The sequence below is a fragment of the Cryptomeria japonica genome, chromosome 10, assembly GCF_030272615.1.
Source record: "Cryptomeria japonica chromosome 10, Sugi_1.0, whole genome shotgun sequence".
NCBI lineage: Eukaryota > Viridiplantae > Streptophyta > Pinopsida > Cupressales > Cupressaceae > Cryptomeria > Cryptomeria japonica.
In genome coordinates, this window is record NC_081414.1 from 611,914,599 (window position 1) to 611,928,088 (window position 13,490).

Here is a 13,490-nt window from a genome sequence, read left to right on the forward strand (position 1 = left end):
TCAAAAATCAAGATGTCCGTGAACTTTGTGAGAAATTTCACATCCAATACCGCTTTTCCACCCCCTATTACCCACAAGGCAATGGTCGGGCTGAAGCATCAAACAAAAACATATTAAGAATCCTCAAGAAGACAGTCAATGATGTCGGCCATGATTGGCATGTTCAATTGAATCCAGCACTATGGGCATATCGAACCAGCATTCGAACCCCTATAGGTGCAACCCCTTACTCATTGGTCTATGGTGCAGAAGCTATTTTACCTATTGAGGTAGAGATCCCATCACTACGGGTTTTCTTACACAATCTCATCGATGATGAAGCATACAGAGTATCCTGTCTTCAGGACTTAGAGCTACTTGATGAGAAGCGACAAGCTACATACAACCACCTCAAAGCCTATTAGCAGCGCATGAGCAGAAGCTACAATCACCGAGTTAGACCTCGTACATTTGAGGTAGGTGATCTTGTTCTCCAAGAGAATCATCGCAACCAACCAAATAGAGAACATCAGGGAAAGTTTGAATCAAACTGGCTGGGTCCATATGTTATCACTGTTGTATTTGGGTCTGGGGCATATCAGTTGGCTACTTCAGAAGGAGAACCACTAGCAAATCCGATCAACAACATGCACCTCAAACGGTTTTATACCTAAGTTGTACAGAGCATCAGGCTCCCCTGCATACCAGAAAAACAATCCAAAAAAAAAACATTCAGATAAATGTCCTGAAGAAAATATAAAAACATCAAAATAGTAAAGAAAAATCATGCATCCAAACGGTGAACACTCTGGTGGCACCTTGGGTAAGTACGATGGTGAAAACCTGGCAAACAGGTGCCACTCGTAAAGGCTATGGCTCCATTATCTTTCAGGCTCGTTGCGATCACATTCATTACATACACATATCCATCCATCCAAACCATGGCTTGTTATTTGATCTATAATCAAAGAAAGTACTTCATGCGTCCTGCATCCCGCTTTTTTAGTCATATCTAACTTGGGGGCAATGCCCTTACTCTAGTTGATGGAAGCAAATTCTACATTACTTGTGATTCATTGGGTTCAACATTCAAAACTGTCTCACAAAATCTAAAAACATTCAAAACTGTCTCACAAAATCCAAAAACATTCAAAAAATCATCAAAATACCAAAAACATTCAAAATCACAAAATCAAAAAACATGGCACCACATTGTACATACTCATCCAAGCAGATACTAAACCAACATTGAAAAATCCTCACACAATGATCACTTCTCAAAAATTGACCAAAATAGTCGATATCAACAATCAAACTATCTTCAACAAGGATGCATCCTTCCTTACCAAAACAAAGACAAAATGAGGTTTTCTTTGACAAGAAAATTGTGTTAAGCTATCAAATACTTGGTTGATTTGTGAGTAATTCATTTGTTTATCTGTATCAGGTTCCTACCGCATTGTTTGTGTGTCGTCTGCGCATTATTCCGATTAAGTACTGGGGCATGTACTAATGTTGTCTACGTGGGAAGTTCACTAACCTACGTGATCTTATGCAAAATGCAGTCATAGATCATTACGACTTGCTAACTACAGCGTATACCTCGACCATATGAGCATGAACCATTACCAAGGATCCATATTCTTTATTCTTTATTCTTTATGTATATACTGTTTGTTAGCGGGTACAATGCTCTTCCTTTGGTTCCTCCTACCTCATCCAAATTGGATAAAGGTTTTATCTCTTATTATGGTATGAACTTGTCTCAGGATATGATCAGCCTAAGATCAAGGAGGACGATCCAAGTCATGCCTAAACGGAGATGATCCTTGTCTGTTCCGTAAGCAATACTCTGGTCGACTTGACCCTTATATCAAGTCATTTGTATTAACTTGCTATATAAAATCCATGTAAGAAATACTCAGGTCATCTTGAATCATTATGTCAAGATGCTTGTAATCTCTTCCAACATTTTAAAGCTCAATGATGAAAATAGAGCACTATGGATCGTCATTTCATCTCATTTGTTTATATATTGCATTCTGTTGCATATCACCCATCCATTCACTCATTGATATGTATGATTTATATGCAAATGTGAACATTAAGTTGGTCTTGGATACAATCACGACCGAGTACTCCGATACATCATCAATGCATCATGCAAAGTCTCAAAAACCTTGCCTTCCTCAGGATCATATCATCATTACATTTAGTTGCATTTTCCATTAAGTACATTCATGACATTTTTATTAAATTGCATATAGTTCACTTAGTTTATTGACATTAGTCTTCATTAATCATTTGCATTATTGCATAATCATAAATAATTAGATTCATTCATGGGATCAAATTGTCCTTGATTTTATTAAGCCATTTACTATGCATTCATTTAGTGTCAATTATCCATTATCCTTTATCATCTATCATTGCATACATTCATTTATCTATTCATTAGTTAAAACATTGCATTCATTCATCCATTATTAAGTATCTTATTATGCTCACGATAGGATTCATTTACATTGCATTCATTATCCTTTTTTTAATTGCATTAAGGTGTTGTTATTAAAACCATAAATTGTAGTACCATCACATTATCATTTTTACTTAATCATATTTATGCATTTAAAAAATCATAAAACCATTTATTTCCAAAACACATTGGTTCATATCATTTTATATGTCCATTATACATATGCATTCACCTAGACATTATCATATAAACATTTGAACTTTACATTTTGTTTATCCATATTACATTCATTTAAAAACATCTAGATGCATAACCATACACAACATCATTTATTCAAACATTGCATTAACATCATTGCATAATTATCTCATCATGTTATCAAAATAGGAAACACCAAAATCATGTTCATCAATCATCATTATGCATACATCCTCATCATGACATTACATACATATAGACAATGCATCAAATAAATCATACATATATAAACCTGCATTCATATGTCAGTATCCAACATCATAAAAACATGCATATAAGAATTATATCATCAATGCATACATATCCAAGTAATAAACTCATAAACTCGTCATCTTGCATAGCATCCATACATATCAAATGCATATCATCAAAATATGGGATCTCCTCATATATATCATCTCATATATCAGAGTACAATGAAGTCTACAATATCGACTACCAAGAGCCATCCAAGATATAGTCCAAAAAATAAACAATGATAAAATACATATATACAAAAATGCTCTCTCAGATGCCACTCTGGCCAGATGCGGTACCACCATCGCCACCTGCTCCCCCACTGGTCCCCGCACCATCCGATCTATCTCTCCGTGGAGGCCCCATCAAACCCCCACTCACTCCTGCATCCCCTGATCTATCCCTCCGTAGAGGAGCCATCACACCCCCACTGCTCTGCATCCTCTATGACCGCTCTGATTTGGCCTGCCGCATCTGTGAATAGCTTAGTGCTCGCTGACTAGCTGGCACCACCTGCTCATATAACCCTCACCAGTAATCTATCTCAGCCTGTGCTCGTCGGATCTCCCTCATCACCTCCCCCATAGGCCCCTGTGCTCCTACTCCAACCCGGACTCTCTCCTGCAGCTCTACTAATCTCTCCACTGCACTATCCCTCTCCTGCAGCACTACAGCCAGCTCTGACTCCCGTGCAAATAGCTATACATCTCTAGCTGCCACCTCCACCTCCAAATCCTCTATACGGGTCTGAAAATGTACTATCATATGATCCATAAGATCTCCAGTGGCTCCCTCCCCTGTATCCATAGCAGCCTCACCTGTATCACCCTCTCCAGTGGCTCTCTCCCCTTTGTCCATCAAGATCTCCCTCTCCATACCTCTACCATCCAGTCTAACTCCTCCCTGCATCAACGGTCCTTGCGATATCCACAGTGGCGGTCCACCTCTCCCTCTCCACTGAATCTGACTCCCCAACCCACCACCTCCTCCTCCACCACCTCCTCCTTTGTCTCCACCATCTCCTCTCCCTCCTCCACCTACCATCGGTCCTTTACCTCCTGCCCTCCTCTGTCTCCGTCCCCTCTCATCCTCAAAATCAGGCACCAACTCTACTTGATCGGATATCCGTAGAATCGGATGTGTCGCCTGGTACTGCGTGTACTCATCTGATACCCCTGCATCCACGACCCTCAGTTGTATGTCCCAAGGTCTCGCCTGCAATGTCCGAAACTCCGCCAGTGCCTGGTCATACGGCAGCACTGGCCCCCATGCATATCTCTCCCGTATCACCCGCGCATACTCCCCTGATCCACTAGGCAGTCCCTGCTACCATCCAAACTGCCTCATCCCTCTCCCTGACACCTGTCTCTCTACATGGTATGAGGTCCTCCCAATGAGGAATCGAGTTATGAACACATATGGCAGTGCCTCCGCATCATCATCCCACGGCTCGCACTCCAAGTATGGTCTCCATATAACTGCATCCAAATCATCTAATGCCCGTCTCCACCACTCTAACTTCTCCAGGTGGGGCTGACTCATCATACCGCTATACATAAACATATACGGCTGATCCACTGCGCGGAACCTAAGACTCACCAGTCGAGTCATTGGTAGGTGCTCCCATGCCCAAATATGTAGCAGTGTCACTCCCACTTCTAAGGAACCCCTCCCCCGGTATACCACCTCATGCAACTCCTGATAAAGGTGCGTCAGCACGCATGACCCCCAAGCAAATCGGGTCCCCTCGATAATCATCATCTCGATCACTTGCCCCCAACCAACGGCCATCCCATGTGATCGCCTATCAGGACACAGTAGTCCTCCCACAATGTCGGACACGACTGCTGGTAAAGGCTCATATAAAGCAGTTATCTCCTCCCAAGCAATGGAGCCATCATCAATAAAAACATCCTTATCGAAGAACCTCTGAACCGCTAGAGTCCCCCATGATCTGTCATATGTGACCAGCTCCCCCCAAATCAAAATACGCAAGATGCGCCACACATCCTCTAGGGTCACTGTCATCTCCCCCTATGCCAGATGAAAGGTGCACGTCTCGTTGTGCCACCGCTATACTAATGTCGTCATCAATCTGTGATTCATCTGAATCACGGGCATGTGCATCACATCATATAACCCCATCACAGCAATGCAATCGATCTTAGCCTCTGTCAATCGATCCCGCAACCCCTATGTCACCGAATGTCTCTCGCGTAACTACAACACACGTAGATCCTCCTGCACATGGGCATCCATCAATCATCATCAGTTGTTTTGTTTCAAACTTTCTTAAGTTTAAACCTAGACTATCAACAGATACTTTGATCAAGTATCTTCGAGTCTCAACAGGTAAGCAATCATGGCAACCTATACTTCAACAGGCATTTATCCTAAAAATGACCCAAGTCTCATTAGGCTGCTATGGTTCAAAACAACTCCCACTTCGCCTCCATATCCATCCATCTTTGGCATCAGGAGATTATTACACAAACTAGGGCATCCCTTATCTTGCAAACAAAAGCGCTATTTTGTACACAAACGTGCTACTTACCTACAATAGCGCTGAACTCCTAACAAAAGTGCTCAATCAGTTATCCAAAAGCGCTCAAACTACAAAAGCACTAGCACAACAACACAATAGCGTTGATTCATAACAAAAGCGCTCAATTAGGCACTCAATAGCGCTCATCCATCAAAAGCGCCTAAACTAACCTACAATAGCGCTACAATTTTCAAAAGTGCTCAAACAGCACCTCAATAGCGCCATTGCGGCACAATAGCGCTACAATTTTCAAAACTACTCAAACAGCACCTCAATAGCGCCATTGCGGCATAATAGCGCTAGTTAATTAGACAAAAGCGCCAAAACATAGTTTCAGCGCTATTGTCCCGACTCAACTTGGACTCGTCGTAGTCGTCTGGCTGCTGGAACTGACGAACTCGCTCGAGACGGTGCTCTGCTACTGGTACCGGCATCCTGACTGCTACTCGCTCCTCTCAAAAGTCAATGTCAGAGTTATAGTTTCACACTGGTCACGGTCACAAATGATCCTGTTTTCACCCCTTTCTCCTCATTTAAACCCTTCGCAATCATCGTAATTTTCCCCTGCTCGCCGCCATGGTCCCCATAAACTTCCCGAGCCTTCCATTTCTCTATTTTACCTAGGATTTCTTCTATTTTTCACCCGCATTGCTAACTTCTTCTCTTCTAACACCCTGCCAATTTCCATTCTTTTTCGAGAGATCGCCCGATTTTTCAAAAATTTCTGGCCCATCTCTCGAGGGGGCATACCACCCACTAAATTTATATTTTATGGGGCATTTCTTCACAGTAGTTTTTCTTTCTTTGAAACGACGCGATAAACCGCACCGTCTCAAAGAGGGGCAAATGTAGTCACACAAATCTGTCTAGCTTAATTAAATGAATATTTGCTATTTATTTGATTAAAAATACATTAGCCATGAGTTAATTAATTAATATTTAATTAATTCATCTTCAAAATATTCTCCTATTAATTAAATAAATTATTCAATTTATTTTAATTAATTCATTAAACCAAGTTCACAAATCAATTAAATGAATAAAATCTATTTATTTAATTAAATCTCCCTATTCCTCTTTTAAATAAATTAAATTAAACATTTATTTAAATCATTTATCCCCCCACTTGCATTTTCCTACAAATGCAACTTGCACCTATTTTGTTGAAATAAATGAATTTTATTTTTTTTAAATCATATTTTCCCTCACCCACCAAAGCCACTTGCAAACCTAAATCTCCTTCTAGATTATTCTAAACCCTTCCTAATTAGCCTAATCCATCCCTTGATTATTGTCACTTTCCTAAGCAACATGGAGTCACTTCTCAAAGACTTCAAAGTCTTTAAAAAGCATTTAATGTTTTGTGTGTTCAACAATTTAACCTCCAAAGTCTTCCAAAACCACTAATGGCTCCTACATGACCATTAATGGCTCTTACATAACCATTTATGGTTAATTCAACTTGTTTACTCAAGCATTTATTGCTTTGACCATGTTTATCCCTTTTGCCTTTGCACAAGAGTTTATCCATTGGATAAAAACTTTATTCTTTGAACAAAGAGTTTATTCATTCAACTAACCTTGACCTTAACTCCCAAGGTCATGTCAAGCATTTAATGCTTATTCCCTCTCCTCTCAACCTATTTCACATTGACACATGTTATCCTGGGATTGGGTTGAAAGCCCTCACATGGATTTGAAATCATTCAATCTTGACCCTTGTTGAGATTGTTCAATCTCAACCATCCATTGCTCCATTTTTCTTATAAATAGAATTCATTTCTTCATACTCCAGATCCTGAAAACTTGTATGCATTTAAGCTATAGGCATTTTGAGAGAGCATTTTAGCATAATCAACACATATATTGTCATTTTGGTTAAAATAAATCATTTTTGTATCAATAGCTTAATATTAGCTTCTTTATTTACATTTAGAGCAAATACTTCAATTTCAATCCTCCATAAGCATCCATAGTGCAAAAAGCTGCTAAGAGCTACACTATTTTGGAACTCGGAGAGGAAAGGAACAAAGGAGAAGAAATCAAGAGCATGTTAGAAGGCATTTGGAAATGCCTCATCATATTTATCTCCTTAGTTAGATATTTTGTCATGCTTTTGATATCTCTTTTGATATGTCTGTTTAGATTAGTTTTTGATTGATTAACACTAACGGTTTCTTGTGTGTTGTGTGTTATTTATCTTTGGCTAACCTTTTCCTTTTTGCAGAGCATCATGCTTGACTCTCAGCAATACCTTATCTAATTGGACTCTTCATTTTATGCAATGATAATGCACTGATTCTTTTCCCTCTTGATTTTTGATTGTCTTTTGTTTATCAGGAGATGATGTAGGCACCACCATATGCATATCCTTCTCTTAACCACTGATACTCGAAAATAAGAGAATTTGTGAGGAGAATATACATATGATGGTACTTATACCATTATCTTGATGACCAAAGGGTAGTTATAGGGACATAATTTATGAGTTGGGCTCAACCCTTGTGGGAGCCTCATTTACTCCCACTCATACATAAAATTTGTAATCAGCACACATTTTTTTATACTTTCACATGAAGCAAACAAGTTAGACAAAACATGCATTTGATGGTTTATGATTAGGTTTTTTCCTTTTTTGATGCGCATTGGGATCCACTAATATATGCTTAAGCACATAATTGGGTAGAGTGCATGACTAGTCATTGCTTATATCTTTAAGGATCTAATATCATTGATATGATCAATGCAAAAACTTGGACATTCGAGAGGACTCGGGCAACACAAGGACAACCAATTCAGACAGGAAACAAGACACTTAACTAGTCATACATGCAATGATTGGTTACCCTTCTACATGCATTTTGCCTTTTATTTTCTTATTCATGTATTAGTTGCTCTTCTTTTGTTTCAAAGAAGTAAAGGCCAGTCTCACAGCTTGTGTGAGACAACATGTATTTTATATCAATAAAAATACTCTTTTAGAAAGACTTTTCTCTTTTGTTGTTATGAACTAGAAGCATTGAAATCTAATCTTTTGCTCATTCTTTCTTTATACACATGAATGCAACACAACAGAATAAGAATGTACATTTTGTGAATACCAAACTTTAAAGTTCTACCTGATTGAGCTTGTTAGATAAAATAGGTAACAGTCAGAACACAGTTCATTTAGCTATACTTAACAAAGTCCAAAATTTTACATACTTGTCACCATAGGTGTTCTTAGAGTCCTTGCATAGTCCTTGTTACCATCCTCATCATAGTCCTCATTTGCATCCCTAGGGTTTGCATAAGTCCTTGTATAGTCCTCATTATCATCCTCATTATAACTTACGTTGTCTTAATCTTGGCATAAGTCCTTATTTATGTCTCGTTAACCTCCTAGTTCATTTTTGTGCCATTATAATCTTCATATTAGTCCTTGTGTATACTTCATATACGTCTATCTTAGTTCGTCAACATTTGCATACTCATCCTAGAATGTCATAGCATGTGTCCAAATGGGTCTACCAAGTGATGGTTTGCTCCCCTTCGAGCAACCTAATCTAGTGCCAAACGACGGTCAACGAGAAATCATTGACGGCTTAGATAACTTGGATTGGCAATTAAAGACAAGTGCACCTCGGTACATAGGAGTCAAGTTTGAGCTAGATAGAGAGTATAAGATTTCTTGTAGAATTGATAGAGAAATTGCTGCATAATTTCTTAGACAAGAACTTGAAAAACTTGAGTTGCAAAAATCTCAAAGTACTCAACAAGTTTTGTGTCTGAATCCTCAGTAGAGAGTTAGGTCTAGTTTTGTATACCTCACTTTTTGGTCTATAGTCTTGCATTCATAATCAAGGTTTGTCGTCGTCTTTCATTAGGTCCTAAAGTGTCCTCATATGGAAGTCTTAAATGCCTGTCACAAGGTCACAAAAGGCAAAGAGTAAAATGGACCCAAACAACGACCCGTCAATTAATCCTACTTGGAACATGGACATGTCAAGCAGTCAAAAATCTCAATGGTCAAATCCCTATGTCATGTCGGTAATACATGAGCTACAACAAAACTTAACACATGAGGAAATTGAGTCAGCTCAACAGAACCAACATGTCCTTATGATTCTAAATGCTCTTATAAACAATGACATGGATATATATCTTTCTTTGTTATTACAAAATGGTGCCAAGTTACCTCAAGGTTGTGATGTCACAACGATCTTACCACCAGGGATTACTTTAGGTCAAAATAGTAGTCAACTACCAAATATAACACAAACACAAGCTATGATTTCAAGTTCCTCCCAAAATACATCAACATCATCAACCCAAGAAAATTTGGTGTCAAACACAAGTTGTAAAGCAAGTGCATTGTCCTCAACAATGAACGTTAGCACACAAACGCAGGCTATCATAGCCTCTCAAACTACACCAGTAATGTCAAGTGTTTGAGCACCAAGTCAAACACAAGCCTCACATATTTCTCATACAACAAGTGTGACTCGACCTCTGATTTCCTACTCAATAAGTTCTACATACAGTCATCAGAACATAAACCCAGGTTCCGCTAATATAATGAGTACATCCCAATCAAGAATGGGTTCACAATTCGCTTATTTCACAGTACCTAGCGGAACCCATAACATGCAGAATTATAGTTATGGTACCTTTCAACGACCTCCTATTTATACTACCACAAATCCTTTTATGGGAAATATACACGCGCAAAGTGTACCACTGACTCAAACAAGAATTTTAGCCAAACAAATATAGAATCTACAACAATAGATGACAATTATGCAAACCAGTAATAACAAAAAGAGCTATACGATGCAGGACTTACATCCTTATCCCTTTGATCATATAATATACATGCCTACTTTCCCTCCACATTTTGAAACATCAAAATTTGACAGATATCGAGGGAAAGGCGATCCTAGAGATCACATCAGATAATTTTTCACTACATGTATAGAGGTTGCAACTAAAAACACTCATCTAATGAGATTGTTCCCAAAAAGTCTGGGAGGTTCTGCCTTGGAGTGGTTTTCACATCTCCCACCAATGATCACATCATGGGGTGAACTAGCTGAACAATTCATTGCTAACTACTCACATAACATTGATACCCCAGTTACATTGATGGATCTATGTGTTGCAAAACAATATGAAAATGAAACATTTGCATCTTTATTACAAAGATGGAGATCTCTCTACAGAAGATGCAAGACTATTATTCCCGAAACTGAGCAATTTGACATGTTTTTCAGAAAACTTAATCCCAAAGATTAAGTACCCGATACAAATACAATGTTTGATCACATTTAAATAAATCATTGAAAATGCCTTAAAGTGTGAGAAGGGACTTGTAGAACAAGGTATCATAAAATATGGAAATTCTACAAACAACACAAACAATGATAAATATAAGTTTTGGTCAAGAAATAAGAATGTGACCAATGATGGTAGGTAGACGCTCGTACAGTGAACAAAGCTCAACCGATTGTATCTTTACAAGGACCAATTCAATCATCTAGTCAGAATAAAAGTCCACATATAGAAAATAACACAGTGTCAATAAACACAAACACTGCACAAGATACAAACACAAGGTTTCCAAGGATGAATGCTCCAAGAAGGAACTACAAACCATTGGGTGAGCCTATTGAATCAACATTAAAGAAATTCATACAAACAAATATGAACACTTTGCTAGAAGTTAGAATATATGAATCAGGTCCTTTCAAACCTACATGGTAGAATGATAACAATTTATGTGACTATCATTGTACAAAAGGTCATCAGATTGCAAGTTTCTATAAGTTGAAGAACTTCATTCAGGACCTAATAGATCAAGGTGACATCACAGTTGATACCAACAAAACTTCAGCAAACACAAATCACACCATCTTTAAGGATCCTTTTGTCAAACATGACAAAGGTAAGGCATCAACATCAGGAACACAACACAACACTGCCAACTACACAAAAATCTCATATGACTATACCATTCATGCTATTAGCTCAGGGGATGTAGTAAATGTTGATTCACAAGAAGAACTTGATGATGATGAACAAAATCAAGGGACTGATAACTACAATAACCAAGTTTGCATGATGTCAGAAGCACTAAAATATGATAAAGATGAGAATATCTATCTTTTGGACTGGGGGCAGGAAGAACCACCTTATTCAGGATGGTTTGAAGAGGAAATTATAGCACAAATCATGAATGTCAGACTTGCACATGATGACTATAGGATGGGATATGAAATAAACCTTGATAACATAACATATGTTGCAGAAATGTCCCTCGCAAGAGATAATACAGTGGATACTATCACAATAAATCCAAGAGACAGAGAATGTGCAGTATTTACCCGCATATCAAAAGTAACCTTGCAAGGAGTACCATCAAATCAATCACTAATAGTAGGGAACTATAATGTGGTTGAACAACTGAAGAAAATCCCAGCATAGATACCACTCTTTGAGTTGTTGCGTATATCAACAAATCATAGAGCTATCTTGGATAAAGCACTTTAAGATTCAGTAGTCGACTAAGATATAGATGAAAATGCTTTCCAATCCATGGTAGGGAATATGGCTGATGTTACCCTATTGCTTTCATGAAACGGGATGTTCCTAATGATAGACATTTCCATAATGATCCACTACATCTAGAAGCTTACATACATAAGAAGAAAGTCATAAGAGTACTTATAGATGCAGGAGTCAGTCTTAACATTTGTACACCAAAGTTGGTCAAGGCATTAGGTTATTCTGAACTTCACATTGATCCTTCAAAGAAAATAAACATCAAATCATATGATGATGAAGAACGCCCTTCAAAAGGTGTAGTCACACTACCAATACAAATAGGACCTATCACAATAGAGGTTACCTTTTAAGTGCTGGATAGAGAACTAGGGTATAACATGCTTTTAGGCTGCCCATGGATTCATGCCATGAAGGTCGTACCTTCAACATTCCACCAATGTGTTAAGTTTCCATACAATGGCATTGAAATCACCATCCATGGTGATCCAAACCCATTTCAACGCTGTAATCACTTAAAGGTAAGTGTGGATAACCAAGTACCCATTAATCAAGTAGCACCACTCACTACATAGATGGATTCATTGACAATCACAAAAATACAGAAAAATACACCTTCAACATCTTCTTTTCAGATTAAGGATGTCGGTTGTGGGGAATACTCCATTTCACGTACCTCAAATGTCAGACAATTATCTCTTTCTCCTAGGTCTTTTGGGAAACCTCAAAACACTATGATGGAACAAGATAAAGGAAAAGAGATATTAAAATACTCGGATCCATGCTCATTCGTTAGATGGGGAGATTTAAAGGAAGAATCCTTAAATGAATATGTCAATCAATGGATATATAAAGAAGAAGATGACACGATGGTACCCAGGTTACCTTTAGATCAATATGGAAACGGTTTCAAGATGCTACAAAAACATGGGTATGATGGTACCATAGGCTTGGGACTACATAAGCAAGGAAGATTGGAACCTGTTTTACCTCGGGAAAACCCAAAGAATCAAGGGTTAGGATATAAACACGTACCAAAGATAATAGAGGCAAGACAACATACACTAGATATATTGAATAAACCTAGGCTACCATCAGAGTACATACCTCAGAATCAATTATCAAAACGGGTATTTCCCCCTTCATCTTAGAGAAAAAAGAAAGCACCAACATATCCTAGTATGGAGTCAGATGTTGAAGATATCAAGCGTCTTCTTCAAGAAACTAATATGGAATCATCTAACAATATAGTACCTGAAATATCTACACAAGCGAATGTGGTAACAGAAATGAGCTTAGCGCTGAAAAATGAGCCTAATCCTTGGATTATGTCAATACTTTTGCCAAGGGAAACAACACAAGCTCTACCAAATGAGTCAGATGAAGAAATACTACAATGACTTATACCAGGCTTGAGAAGGGTATCCACCACACAAAGGAGGTCCACAAATCAAG